Source organism: Saimiri boliviensis, chromosome 2, assembly GCF_048565385.1.
Source record: "Saimiri boliviensis isolate mSaiBol1 chromosome 2, mSaiBol1.pri, whole genome shotgun sequence".
In the NCBI taxonomy this organism is placed as follows: domain Eukaryota; kingdom Metazoa; phylum Chordata; class Mammalia; order Primates; family Cebidae; genus Saimiri; species Saimiri boliviensis.
Genome location: NC_133450.1, coordinates 23,286,108 through 23,300,911, shown reverse-complemented (window position 1 = coordinate 23,300,911; position 14,804 = coordinate 23,286,108). Strand labels below are relative to the sequence as shown.

General features: G+C 38.6%; 1 protein-coding gene across 1 annotated transcript in view; it reads right to left on the bottom strand.

Annotated features, from left to right (window-relative positions):
* The window catches only part of DIO2 (iodothyronine deiodinase 2), a 235,323-nt gene that overhangs the window by 154,243 nt on the left and 66,276 nt on the right, over positions 1 to 14,804 (bottom strand). The window contains exon 2 of the mRNA XM_074392899.1: positions 8,116 to 8,223. The gene's annotated coding sequence lies outside the window, so the exon portion shown is untranslated. The remainder of the gene's footprint in view (positions 1 to 8,115; positions 8,224 to 14,804) is intronic.

Below are 14,804 nucleotides of genomic sequence, written 5' to 3'. Positions count from 1 at the left end.
GAATGGGAAAAGAAGAAACCTAGCTAAGAGGTTGGCCGCACTGGAAAGAAGGGAGATGAAAGGTGGCTGTCGGAACTGGCACTCAAGAAGTCACAAAAGGGCTTGGCAACAAACTTGCTATATACAACAAAGACAGACAGCTTACTTGTGTGTTTGCATATAATTTTCTGTCTGAATGTTTCACACAAGAAAAAATAAAGCACCAAAGAAATTATTTTCATTAAATTCGGAAAAATTTTAAATTAAGAGATTCAAAATGTATGTGGCTTAGCTTTAGAAATAACCATTAGCCGATGTGCCTCTAGGCTGGAAGCAACTATAGTATTATTACTAATGGAACTCACACATTACATCTTTTTAAAAAGTGGAAAAGACAACTGATTGTCATTATGTTTTGTTATTGTTTAATAATAATGGAACTATTCCTCTGAGGAAAAAAAAAGCCAGCATATTTCTACTTTATTTTTCTGTTTTCTTAGACTAAGAGCCAGCAAACTACATAGCTTGTATCCAAATATGGCCCACAGTATGTTTTCATAAAGTTTTATTAGAACCTGGCTTCATTCATTTTTCTACATACTGTTTATGGCTGCTTTTGTGCCTAAATGTCAGAGCTGAACAATTGTAATAGAAGCTGCACAACCCACAAATCCTAAAATATTTAATAGATGACCCTTCACAGCAAAAGTATGCCAACCCTTTCATACAGTTATGAGGTATTTTGTATTACTATGCTCTGGCTGCCATAACAAAATATCATAGACTAGTTGTGTTAGACAACAGACACTTATTTTCTCTAGAGGCTCTTGGAAGTCTCAGATGAGGGTGGCAGCATGATTGGTTTCCAGGAAGGCCTCTGTTCCTGGCTTGTAGGCAGTGGTAGAGGAATATCCGGCCATGCTCTCATGATGTGGGAGGAGAGAGCGAGCTCTTCAGTGTATATTCTCATACGGACACTAACACTATCGTATCAGGGCCTCATCCTATGACCTCATTTAACCTTAATTACCTCCTTATCAGCCCTGTCTCTAAATACAGTTACACTGGGGATTGGGACTTTAACAGAAAGATCTGAGGAGAACATAGTTCAGTCCATAATGCATTTCACATCTCCAAACTCTGATTTTAATCTGAAATATCCATGGCCTTTCATCCCCAATGTATCTTCCAGTGTGTTTTTCTAAATATATCTAGAAAAAAAGGTTGAAAAGACAGTACAGTGGAAACGTTCTCTGCTGACTGTGACTAAAGAGACTATCTAGAAACATTGCCACAGATGGTACCCATACCAAAGCACTTGAACTTGGAGAAAAATAGAGATGAAATGACTTCCAGAAAGGCTAAATTTCTCCACCGCAAAAGTGAAACACACTCATTAATCCATCTTGCAAATGGTAGTTTCCATCATCTGAATTACCTTTTATCTTACTGGGCAAAAAGCAGTAAAAGTACTTCAGGGTAATCTGCGATCAAGTGGAATTTGAAGACGCAAATAAGCATTGATGGGTCAAAGTTGTGGGCCTCATCATTCTTGTGCTATTTACAAAAAGGATATAACTCTATTTCTCCAACAAGCACGGAGTCTTTTAAGAGACACTACCCCATTCATCTTCTGAGTGCTCCTTGAAGCAAAGTGTCCCACATTTTATTTCCAATTTACAAATGAGAACACTAGGGCAGAGAGCAGTTATACGCTTCTCCCCGAGAGAATCAATCACTAGAACTAAAGTTATAATAACTTTATCTCCTTTTGTTCTCTATGCGTTCAACCACACATTAGTATATTAAATACTTCTCCATGAATAAAAAGGGTCTAATGCTCATTGGATAAAATTTTATTCACACTGTAGTCATTGTGTATATTTTCTGCCATGTCAACATGGTAGAAGACCACCTTCACTTTGGTGCTTTTAAGAACTCCCTTCTTAATTATAGGTAGAGAAACATGAACAACAATAAGAAAGAAATGATAAGCCAAGTTAGGTAACGGACAGAGCACCAAAAAGATTGGTTTGAGATCCTAGCACCATACTGTCTTATGACATAGAAATAGGTACTAGCACCATCTAGTGAGAGACCAAAATAACTCATGGATTATAAGAGGGTTTGTCCATGTGTTCTCAGGGAGGGGAGCACTACACACTGGGGTCTGTTGGGGGGAAATGGGGGAGAGACGGGGGGGTGGGGAGGTGGGAAGAGACAGCATGGGGAGAAATGAGAGATACAGGTGAGGAGAAGGAAGGCAGCAAACCACACTGCCATGTGTGTACCTATGCAACAATCTTGCATGTTCTTCACATGTACCCCAAAACCTAAAATGCAATTAAAAAAAAAAGAGGCTTTGTCACCCAGGGGGTTTCTCTCATTGAGAGGTTTGAATAATCTCCAGATCAAAACTTCTTTGGACTTAATCTGAATGAGCAAAGATATCCTTATTAAAGTCACTGTAGGAGTGCAAGGGTTGAGCTTGGGTTGCTTGTTGTACTTTATTGCCTGTAACAGAGTGAAAACAGTAAGAGCTAGAAGCCATTGAGATACAAACTTAAATCTATTCACCGCCAGCTCTTTGGTTGTACACGAATTACCCCGTCTCTCCTACTGTCCATTTCTTCATCGATAGAAGGAGGGGAATGCCCATTTTGTGGGTCCTTGTGAAGATTAAAGTGATCAAAGAAATTTATGTTTCTCTATATGTTGACTCACAATGAACATTAGTTTTCTCTTTCTCACAAAGGATTCCTGCAATTTTTTTCACAAAGCACTTGGTATGCCATAACAAAGTACAAGAGACTGGGTGACTGAAAAAACAGAAATTTATCTTCTCACAGTTCTGGAGGCTTGAAGTCTGAGGCCAAGGGGTCAGGAAGATTGGTTCCTTCTGAGGTCTGTGAGGGAAAGATCTATTCCAGGCCTGCCTCTGTGGTTTGTAAATGGCTGTCTTCTCCCCATGTCTTTTCACGTCATCTCCCCTCTGTATGTACCTGTGTACAAATGTCCTTTCCTTATAACAGTCGGATGGGATTAGAGCCCACCTAATGGCCTCATTTTAATTAAATCACCTCTTCAATGATGCTGTCTCAAAATACAGTTAAATCCTTAGGTACCAGGGGCTAGGATTTCAACATATAAATCTGGGGGCACACAATGTAGGTCTTAAGAAGCACAGTAAACAGATACCCATACAGCAAGTAAACAGTAGAGGCAGGATACATGCATCCCAGTCCTGGGCCAGGGTGACAGAGCCAAGCTGCCTCTGAGTGAAGGAAGCAGAATAATAAAGTTTAATGGATCACAAGGAACGTCCCACTTAATTTTACTCAAGTCGAACAATGGCACGTTTTTCTTCTGGGAAAAAGGTTTCTGAGATTCTATAAGTACAACAATGCCTTGTTAATTACAGCAAGTTCTCAGGTTCCCCAGGCAATTTCGAAGGTGGAATCAAAACATTTGTCCTATCCTCTAAATTGACTGAATCTACCAATCCTGAGTTATTATGCTGCTCGTCGGTGCTAAACCAACTTTGAGAAACTTCATTTCACTGTTTAGCTGACTCAGGAAAGGCTTTTTGTAATGTCTAGCTAATCTAAAGCACAGTTCAAAATCTTCAGCTGCTAGATAACTGCACTCTCCAGTTTTTATTCTAAAAAAAAAAATGTCTGCCAGCACTTTTAAAATGTATTTTGTGAGGTGCACATATGTTAATATAAGTATAGCAGAGATTGTCCAACTCGTTGCTCTGCTATTAAGCAGATTTCCCTTTTACAATCTCCCGCAGAAGCAGCCTCTGCATTTCAGGTTTAGAGAAAACAGAATTGCATTGCTTTCTCTGCCTGCTGTACCGTGACTTCAACACCAACCTCCCCTTCCAATCTCCCCACTGCAGCTATTCACATGCCTGGTATCCAATTTTTTCTGCCTGGGACAAACCTTAAAACTCATAATAAGCACAAACAGAAGCTTCAGAATCTCAAATAATAGCACTCCTTAGTTATCATTATCATTATTACCTTCATTTATATTTTAAGTGCCTATTGGAGATTTCTTCATCAAAAGAAAGAAAACCCAGTGCAGAGATAGCAGTATCAAACAATACTCCATTTTGAGAACCAAATAAAAGCAGGTCTCAAAGGTCAGGTTTGACTTTTTTCTAGTCAAATCGCATATTGTATTCAACTCCAAAGTTGGTTTGTGATATATTTACCCCAGTGTCTCATCTTCAATTTAAACTGTCTGTGTTGTGCTGCCGTGAACATTTACATACAGTGTTCCACATGGGGAACCCAATAGTGCCATGTTTCAGTGCAAACTTTGGCGACTCATTCAATCTTCAATTACCACCTAACCCATTCCCTTAAGTTCTCTCCTCTTTCTTCTACTAGGCAGCGGATGGCTTCTTTTCCTTCAAGCTGACATATTCCTATTATACAAGCATTACTGCTTTTACACCCAGTACCTGGATCTTAGTTTCTAACACATTCTCCAACAACAGAACTGGGGCCAATTCTGTATCTGGAATAGGGGGTATACAGGATAAGCCTAGGAGCATTCTGTAGCATCAGAGTAAGGAAGTGCTAAAAATATTTTAAAATAAAAATAATTTTTTACAAAGATAGTTTATGTAAAAGGAACCAACCTGAAAGAGCTACAATGGCCAAACTTAGAACATTTTGAACAATAAAATATAAACCATAGAATTAGATTATAGCACAAAGCATAAAATAAATATACATGAGTTCATACTGACATAAATAAATGATCGAATAAATACATGGAGGAGACAAGGCAAATCTTAAATGAGGAAAAACTCTAAATAATTTATGTAGATACATACATGCCTTTCCAGGAGGTAGAATTAACCACCCTCTGCTTTGAGGGAGAGCTGGATTTCGTGACTACCTTACTGAATATGAAAAGGGAAAAATGTAAACTTAGAGTGCAGAAACTCAGAAAACACTAGCTAAAGTTAGTGATCAGGATTAACATCACCAATGATCATTCATCTTGATACCACTTACACACTAATATGATGTGCTGAGAAAGGCTTATTACCTCTGTGGTATGTATCCCTCAAACTCATAACCCCAATATAATCATGAGAAAAACATCAGACAAACCCAAATGGAAAGACTTTCTATAAAACATCTGCACTTCTCTATTCAAAATTATCAAGATCACAGTAAAAAAGAAAAGAATGAGAAACTGTCACAGACCAGAGCATCCTATAGAAATGTGACAATTAAATGCAATGTGGTATCCTGGATTTAATCTGAGCACAGGAAAAGGACACTTATGGAAAAAATGATAAATTCTGAATAAAGGCTGGAGTTTATTTAATAACAATATACCAATGTTAATTTCTTATTTCCAGTCCCATGGTTATATAAGATACTGACATTAGAGGAAAATTGATGAAGGAAATATAGCATTTCTTTGTACTACCTTTGCAACTTTTCTGTAAATCTAACATTACTGTAAATGAAAAAGATAACTTTTAAGAACTTAAATGTTATTCTTGCTGCTGGAAATTTTATTCTCCTAAGACTTTAGTTTACCACTACAGAGTCTCCCTCTATGAAAAGGGTAGTAAAAAGATAGAAAATGGAAGAACGTTACAAAAATGAAGACACAGCTTTAGGAGACAGAAATACGCCCATCTCTATGTATTTTATTATAAATAGATAAATAGATGTAGGTCTAGATGATCATTACCACAAAATTGATTCATTTAAAGTGTAAAATTCATTGATAAAAACCAATGATATACTTGTATATCATAAAATGATATACCATAAAATACCATGAAGTTGACATTTTTAAAGTATACAATTCATTGGTTTTTAGTATATTCATAAAGTTGTACAACCATCACCACTATAATTCAAGAACATCTTCATCATCCCCCCGACAAAAACCCCCATGCCCTTTAACAGTTAATCCCATTCCCCTACTCTCTCTCACCTGATTATTATTATTATTATTATTTTAGCAAATTCATTATGTCTTTTCAGACAAAATAGGATTGGCCATAAATGGCCAACTGCAAAGTACATATGGGTTCATTACCCTACTCTGTTTCGTTGCTCATGACTGCCAACATTTTGAGTTACCAAGTAAAAACACTTTAAAAAACAAACTACCATTCACTATCATTATCATTTCATAAAAGCTTGATCTACACCAAATATGAGGAGCAATATCATCTTTATATAAAGAAAATTTTTTTAATTCGGGAAAAAAATTAGCTTTATGCAAAACTCATTTCCTTGTTCTTATAATCTTCACTTGGTCATGTACCAGTACTGATCCCCAACCTGATGTCTGGGAAGCACTGAATCAGATTACAACTCTAAAGCATTAGAACCACATTGGTTTAGGCATATGACTTAGCCTACATTTTGATAAACATAAAGAACAATGGCAAGGGTGGGAGGAACTGGATGTTCTCAGGTGGAATCTTGTTGATGCCAAGCTTTCTTATAATAAGCCAGAGGATGTTGGGCTATAGGACACCAAGTAAAGCTCCACCTTTATTTACAATTTGTTAATAGTAAATTTTTCATTAAGCACCCATGACTTAGACTACATAAAAGTAACTATGAGAGAAGGCAAGAGTAAGAAGAAAAATGATCCAGTCTTTTTTTGAGCTTTTTCTAGATTTTTTCAATTTGAAATTATACACGGGCTTAGATGCACTGTAGTAAGTTTTAATTCTATGATGTTAATTGAAAATTAATAAAAATTCTACTAATAGATAAAAAATAAAATTAATGACTTTTTAATGATTAATAGTGATAAATGACTAATGATTTTTTGTCTAGTAACAGACAAAAAACAAAGTCTATAAATGATCTCAGTAGAGGTCATTTATAAAATCCAATGTGCTAGAATTGTTCATGTTAGAAACCTCCATGGTATGATACTGTGGATCTCATAAATGTATTGAGAAAAAGGAAAAAATTTAAATTACCAAATCCAAAATTTAAAAAGAAATTAGGTTTTTTTCCTTTGCCTTCCTAATGATCTCCAGCCAAAAGCAAGTTAGTGCCTCGGCTGACTCAATAAATTTGAGCCCTTTTTTCTAAGCAAGGTGAGAAGATTCATAAATTCTATAAAAGTGAAGTTGAACATCTGCTATATATCATTTTGTACTCAAGAATGAAATAAGCATTAAATCAGTACAACTTTGAGCTAATCCTAAATTGCTTTATATTGTTAGCATTTAGTATCAGTTGTTATACATCTTCTGGGTGGTCCTTTGAACTTTCTTCTCATTATTATTCTCTCCTGTATCACCTTTTTGGAGCATCAGGTTCTCATAATCTTAATTCATGAATTTTGAATTTACAAAGTACTATTTTTGAATCATCATGCAGTGTAATCCTACAAAGCAGATCCTTCACAACACATACATTTTATAGCCTAGAATTCTGAATTATTGATAATTTAATGAGCTTCTTTCTTTTTTTAAACTTCCTTCCTTTATTTCTATCCCCCGACATCTTTTGCAGCCAGCTCTTCTCTACTAGTTTGGAAGACTTTCAATTGATCAGTCATTCAGAAAATATATACTGGGTACCTACTAAGTTCAAGGCATTGTTATATGAACACAGCAATGAATAACAACAATGACAAACAAAACTCCGTCTATACTCATGGAGTTTACAGTCAAGAGGCCAAGAGGGAAAATTAAGAAATAAAATGAATGTAAGTTGTGAAATGTGTGAGAGTGTTACATGCTATATATGGGAAATAAGACTGATAATGTGGAGACTAACTGGAAGAGAAATACATAACTTAAGAATGGGTATTCAAAGAAGGCTTCTTGGAGAAAAAGGTAATTGAGCCAGTACTTGAATGTCAAGAAGGAGAGAGTCTATCAGAGGTCTAGAAAAGGCAGAGGCATCTGCAAATGTAAGGCCTTGGACCTGGGAGGCCACTCAGTATGTCCAAGGAAAAGGGAAAAAGCCACTTTACCTGACATCAGTGGAAAGGGCTGAGGTCAGATGGTTGCTAGGGTTAAATCACAGAGAAGTTTGCAGTGGGAAGTCATGGAAGGTTTTAAGCCCAGAAAAAGAGAACCAATCTATCTTTTTTAAAACAAAGATAGCATCTTACTGTATTACGCAGGCTGGTCTTGAACTCCTGGGCTCAAGCAATCCTCCACCTCAGCCTCCCAGAATGTTGGGATCATAGTTGTGAGCCTCCATTCCTGGCTGAACCAACCTATATTAAATGGAATAAGAGTTTTAATGCAGTGACTTAAAAATAAATATGAATTTAGCCTCTGATTAGCCCTAATGTGGCATTTATATCCTATATTTGGTTCACAAGCTTTTCTCTTGTATCCAATTCACATCTTGCACCCCGACAACTAGCTAGTCAGGCATGGTCAGGGAGAAAGGAGCCTATGGAGAATATTTTCCAGTATTTCCAAGAATATTGCATGTAGGACAGTCTCACTCTCATTTCTTATTTTTTTTTATTTTTCTTTCTTTTTTTTAATTTTTATTTTTTTTGAGACAGAGTTTTACTCTCGTTGTCCAGGCTGGAGAGCAATGGTGCAATCTCGGCTCACCACAATGTCTGCCTCCTGGGTTCAAGGGATTCTCCTGCCTCAGCCTCCCGAGTAGCTGGGATTACAGGCATGTACCACCACATCAGACTAATGTTGTGTTTTTAGTACAGATGGGGTTTCTCCATGTTGGGCAGGCTGGTCTTGAACTCCCAATCTCAGGTGATCCACCTGCTTCGACCTCTCAAAGTGCTGGGATTACAGGCATGAGCCACCATGCCTGACATTCTCATTTCTTTCGTGCAATATTTTTAAATACGGAATCCTTCCTTAATTTTTTTAACCCTTTCAAAGGCTGCGGTCATGCTAACTAAATCCCTGTCATTTAGCTGGTGTCTCATAGCTATAGTCAAGACACTGCTTTGCTAACTAATTTGACACTGACTGGCAGCAGAATTGTCATGATATTGTACAACTACCATATTCCCCTGCGAGGCTGGACATCTTTCTCACCTGTTTAGAATACTACTAAAATATCCATCTTCCCACCCCTCCATCTCTTCACCTGAGTGAGCAGATCGAGGCATTTGGACTTTTGAGCTGATTCCGTTTTCTTGGTGCCTGACCCTCCTGGTCTGGCTGTCAGGCCCCTCCCTGCCTGAGCTTAAAATCTCCCTCGCAAACATAACCCACACCTACAGGCATAGGTGAAACCCAGACAGATTACCATTCCAAACTCAAGAATCCTTGATATAAACCGAGTTACTGATCCACTTGCCTTTCTCAAAGTTTCTAACAGTCTGCCCTATAAATTTAGCATCATCTGAATAAATAGTTATGAGAACTTTCCACTATTATGACATCGAAATAATGACTTTATTTTAATCATTTTGTTGGCTTAAATTTAAATGTGCCACAAAACTAGTATTTTATTTAATAAATTTTACAGTATTCAAAAGAGAAGTGTTCCCTAAATTTAGGAACTTAAGCGTAAATATCAGAGTAGTAATTCAATAACAGTGGCCTCATCAATCGGAGACAGGGTTCTTTGAGGTCAAGGTTGAGATACTTTGGCAGCAAATGGTATTGAGATGGGTCCGCAGATCATGAGCTCTCTGATGTGTTACAGTCACCCTGGATAACATATCAAAAGTGTAGGGGATGGGACACATATATAATTATGACTCTAGAATGAGCTAATCAGCCTCATTGCAGTTTGTCTTTTTGGGAGAAAGGAACAACTTAGTCATCTTTTGAAACATGGTAAGATGGAAGATTTCTGCAGAATCCAAATGTTTGCCAGAAAATATAAGCATTGGTCTTTTAATTACTCTCCCACATCTACCTTCCCCTCCTCATTCATACTTTTGATGAAGCAGCAAGTCTACTTGACCCGTACTGAGGCCACTAATACGGCACTGGTTACAGGAACACAGACAGAAACTAGCAAGCTAACAGGACCGGCATTCGTCAAAGTGTGACACACCCCTTTAGAATCCCATTTGTGAAGTCGTGCCCAAATGTCCTTTGAGACCAACTGAGTCAATCAGAATTTCTAGAGATGGGTCCAGGAAGGCTATATCTGGGGAAGGACAGGGTTCAGGAAGTCAACCTTACTGATTCTAGCAGTAAAGTTTGAGAAGTGTGAATAGTGGACACTTTAGCAAAGACAGAGGGAGCCTATGTTCGTAGAAGGTGATGAACCTTGGCACAGAAAAAGGATTCAGGAAGAATTTGATGTTTGAACTCAGCAGAAAAAATAATGGCATATGTCATCTTCTATTGTGGAAAAGGGCCTGTCCTCACACAGGCTTCAGAGCCTGAAGGAGCAATGTAGAAGTTGCCAGAGACACAGCCCTTGGCTTAGAGCCATGACTTACAGTCACTCTGAGCTTGAGGACTAGAGTTCAATTAAATTTGCACATGCCACAAAAATAGTCTTTTATTCAACAGATTTCACAATATTCAGAAGAAAATTTTCCCTAAATTTAGGAACCTAAGAGCAAATGTCAGCGTCATAAATCAACAGCAGTGACCTCATCAATTACGGATGGGTTGCCCGGCGGTCCGGTTCTCAATAGCAGTGGCCTCATTGATCAGAGATGGGTTTTTTTGAGTTCAGGGTTCTCTGTTCCCAAGGTTACAGTGACTGGAGGAGAATGGGTCAAGGTGGCATAATAAGCACAGAAAGAAGGAAGAGAAAGAAGGATAATCTGATAAAAATGAGATGCATTCTCCTGTGGCCAAAAAACTGAATAGCTAAGGGGTGGACGACAGGTTTATGTGACACCAATGCACAAAACGACAGAGAAAGACTCCTGCCATAAGATCAGCAAGCACAAAAACAGATACCTTCTCCCCTCTAGCAGAGGTAAAAATGGGATCTATTTCTTTTGAAAGCAGAAACTACAGCGAGGAAACCCATGTATCCACAGCAACAATAATGCCCATCATACAGACAAGGTGAATGAATGTGAGGAGTTAATTTTTCAGTGTGTATTAATAATTAACCTGCTCATTCGCTTTATTAGACAGTATTAGTCCCGCATTGAAGCAGAGCAACTGCAAGGCAAATTATGAAAATAACTGATGAAACTTTCCTTCTTGACTTTAAAAGATGAAGTTTGGCAGCTCCAGATATTCATATGTCTAGTATGAGAAAAGAATAGAGTGTTTTTGTTTTGAAGAACTGGAAAGGATGCCTGCTTTGATGCATTAAAATAAAGATGGGATTACTTGAGTACGGAAGTAGGATTTAATTTGGACACCGTGAAGAAAAGATATTTTAAAAATAGATGTTATTTTGCATTGATGTGACAAGTATTCTACCTGGAACATGAGGCCACCACATTACGGTCACTACTGTTTCATGCTACATTTGGTGAGAATACTACAGTAGCACATGTGTGTGTATGAATACATTTATGCAAATTAACATTTTGAAAGCTATATTTGACATGGCTTTAGTCTCTCGAGGTCTTACAGATTTAATAAATGAATGAAGCTATCTTTCAAAAAATCAGTATTTGAAATTTTACACAAGGAAATTGAGGAAGAATAAAGTTTGCCAAATATAAAAATAAGTGATATTAAAGATGATTGCATGTAATATTCTACCTTACCTTTCACTGCCACCCCAAACATATTACCAAAAACTTTTAAGGCATTATAAACAATGGCCCAGTAAATTTTTGATTCTGGGATATCTTTGCTGATTTATGCCCTGAAATAGTAGAGATAAAAAATCAAAATATCTCTTTGAAAAATGCCCGACTCCATTGATTTTGTCGAGAGGCTCTTTCTTGTCTGAAGTTAATTTAAATGTAGTTCTTTGTTACTGCTTCAAGAGGACGACAGTCATTTCTAACAAGCGCAAATTATTCAGAGCGCGACCCCAAATGCTGTATTTCAAATAGCAAAAGAAAACAAACTATCCTCTAACCTACTTCACATTTCAGGAAGAGAAGCTGTGTGAAAAGAGAGCTGCAAAAGGACAAGTTGACCCAGAGAGTCGCGCTCACCAGGGTCCTCCCCCCACCCCCGGCTTTAGTGGGTCTCTGGATGGGCCAGTTGCACAAATACAAGAAGATCAGGCCAGCATCCTGGAAGTGGGGAGGGGACTTGGTATCACCCTCCTTGGATAGGTGTTTGCCAAGTTCTAGTTAACCCAGTTACAGTAAAGCCATTGTGGACTCTTTAGTGGAGCAAGCCTGAAATCTACATGGCATTCACGATTTTTCGATGGCCCTGGCCACAGCCGGTAACTGCAATTTAGTGGCTCACACATTACCATGAAAGGGGGCGGGCAAAGGCTCAAGAGCAACGGATTTTTACGGCAGGAGGAAATAGAACACATCTTGTGCAGTCGCCAGCTCCTTTGCATTTCTGAGGATGAAATGCCCCCTAGATCAAAGTGACAAAGTGGTTAGGATATTCACGGGACAGAAGACAAAAGGAGTGTGTTCACTGCCAAAAAAACACAAAGTCTTCTGTTAAGTATTTAGAAGTTTAGTAACAGTACTTACATGAGAAGCAGAATACAGGAGGGCAACTTGAAAGTGTGCACAGTTAAACGGGAGCTAGCCATTCTCCTTCACCCACGCAGGAAGGTGGTGATGAGGCTCACCTTCATTCACTCGTTCATTCCCCAACGTACATTGAGCACCTACTATATGGGACACTGCATTAGGTATTATAAGAAGTATAAATCTGCATAACAAAGACTCTACCCTTAAGAAGGCTGTGGACATTCAGGGAAGCTAATGAACTATATGCAGAAATCAAGGGGTCAGACCAGCTATAGAGCACTTGCTAAGGAGATGGGCAAAAGCTGATTTTGCAGTCTTAGCCCATCATAAGCCACGAGAGGTTAAAAGAGGTTATAGATGCAAGGGAAGAGACCATTTTTTTGGAGGGCTTTGCTGGAATTCCATGCATTTCACTCTTCGCTTGCCTCTACGCTGCAATGGAAAAGTTGAGGGCTACTCCCTCCTCATTTCATGCCAAGTGAAAGATGCTTTGAGAGAACCACTTGAGGAGCTTGGCCTGTATCTCTTTAGAGTCTGTGGTGGATATGGATCAAAGGCAAACCTATAATCCAGGCAAGAAGCTGAATGAAGCTGTTCATAGTGTCCAATTTGAAAGCTGTATAGACAGCAAACTGTGCTTCCACTGATAAGGAAGACGAGGACACATACATGCTTCCTGAGTTCTACATGTAGCACATGGGAAACACCTGCCCTGCAGCTGTTGAATAGGTAATTTACCCAAAAGGGCTACCTAGAGAGACAATGGGCTTAAAAATGAATGGAAAAGGATTAAAGGAATGGAAAATAGAGATGCCTTCTGCCTGTATTTGATGGAGATCAGCACATCTCATTCAGTAGTTATAGTATATTAAGGTAGAAAGTCTAAATCTCATTCAGATACACAAATATACAGTGTTATGATGGAAAGGTTTTTTATTTTTTTGTAAATCACCTAAGACTTGCTAAACACTACAAATGTGTGGCTAAATAAAGTCTGAGCCTAAATAGGTCCTGTCTATAAACCCAAGAAGTCAAATGAAAAGTGCAATTTTGGCCAGGCTCGGTGGCTCATACCTGTAATCCCAGCACTTTGGGAGGCCAAGGTGGGTAGATTACGAGGTCAAGGGATCGAGACCATCCTGGCCAACATGGTGAAACCCCATCTCTACTAAAAAAAACAAAAATTAGCAGGGCATGATGGCACATGCCTGTGGTTCCAGCTACTTGGAAGGTGGAAGAATCACTTGAACCCAGGAAGCGGAGGTTGCAGTGAGCCGAGATTGTGCCACTGCACTCCAGCCTGGTGACAGAGCAAGACTGTCTCAAAAAAAAAAAAAAAAAAAAGAAGTGCAATTTTAAGTTGTCATCCAGATATTTAGATTTCAAGGCTCCAAGATTTTGGAAATTTTCAGAATTTGGAAGTTTGCGTAACTATAATTTTTATCTACATACCTAAAATATTAAGAGATGACATGAAGAACAAAATGCAGACTCAGACTTAATCTAAACATATTTGGTTCTTTACCATGAAAAACCCTTAGAATGACGCCCTTAAAGAGTGATTTCTACAGGGAATTATAGAAGTCTTTTGTCCTCAGCCAGGTGTAGTAGCTCCCACCTGTAATCCCAGCACTTTGAAAGGCAGAGGCGGGTGAATCATTTGAGGTCAGGAGTTCAAGAGCAGGCTGGCTAACATGGCTACTAAAAATACAAAATTTAGCCAGGTGTGGTGGTGACATGTACCTGTAAGCCAAGCTACTTGAGCGGTTGAGGCAGGAGAATCACTTGAACCCAGGAGGCAGTGATTGCGGTGAGATGAGATAGTGCCACTGCACTACAGTCTGGGTGACAGAGCAAGATTTTTTCTCAAAAAAAAAAAAAAAAAAAAAGTTTTGGTCCTCTTTCCTGGAGTTGCTGAGATAAGATAGAGGAGGAAGCAATGAGGGCATCTTCTATAGTTTTAGTTCTCCTCCTTAGAATGGGGAGGGGAGGATATTCAGAGAGCAAAGGCCAAACCCTGGCTCCATACTCTAGCTCTACTTCTTCTTTATCCTTTAGGAAATTCCCGACCTCACTCTCTTGCTTCTCTACCCTATTGACTGCTCCACCAAACAGGCAATGGCCCCAGGAGTCCTCTCCAGGCTGATGCCATAGTTTGCTGCAGTCCACACAGGTAGATAAAGTATAATTCAGAGGTTGTACAGCCTGCGTTTCTCTTTTCTGAGACCCAAAAAAGTTAAGTGGCCCAAATATCTTAGCATACT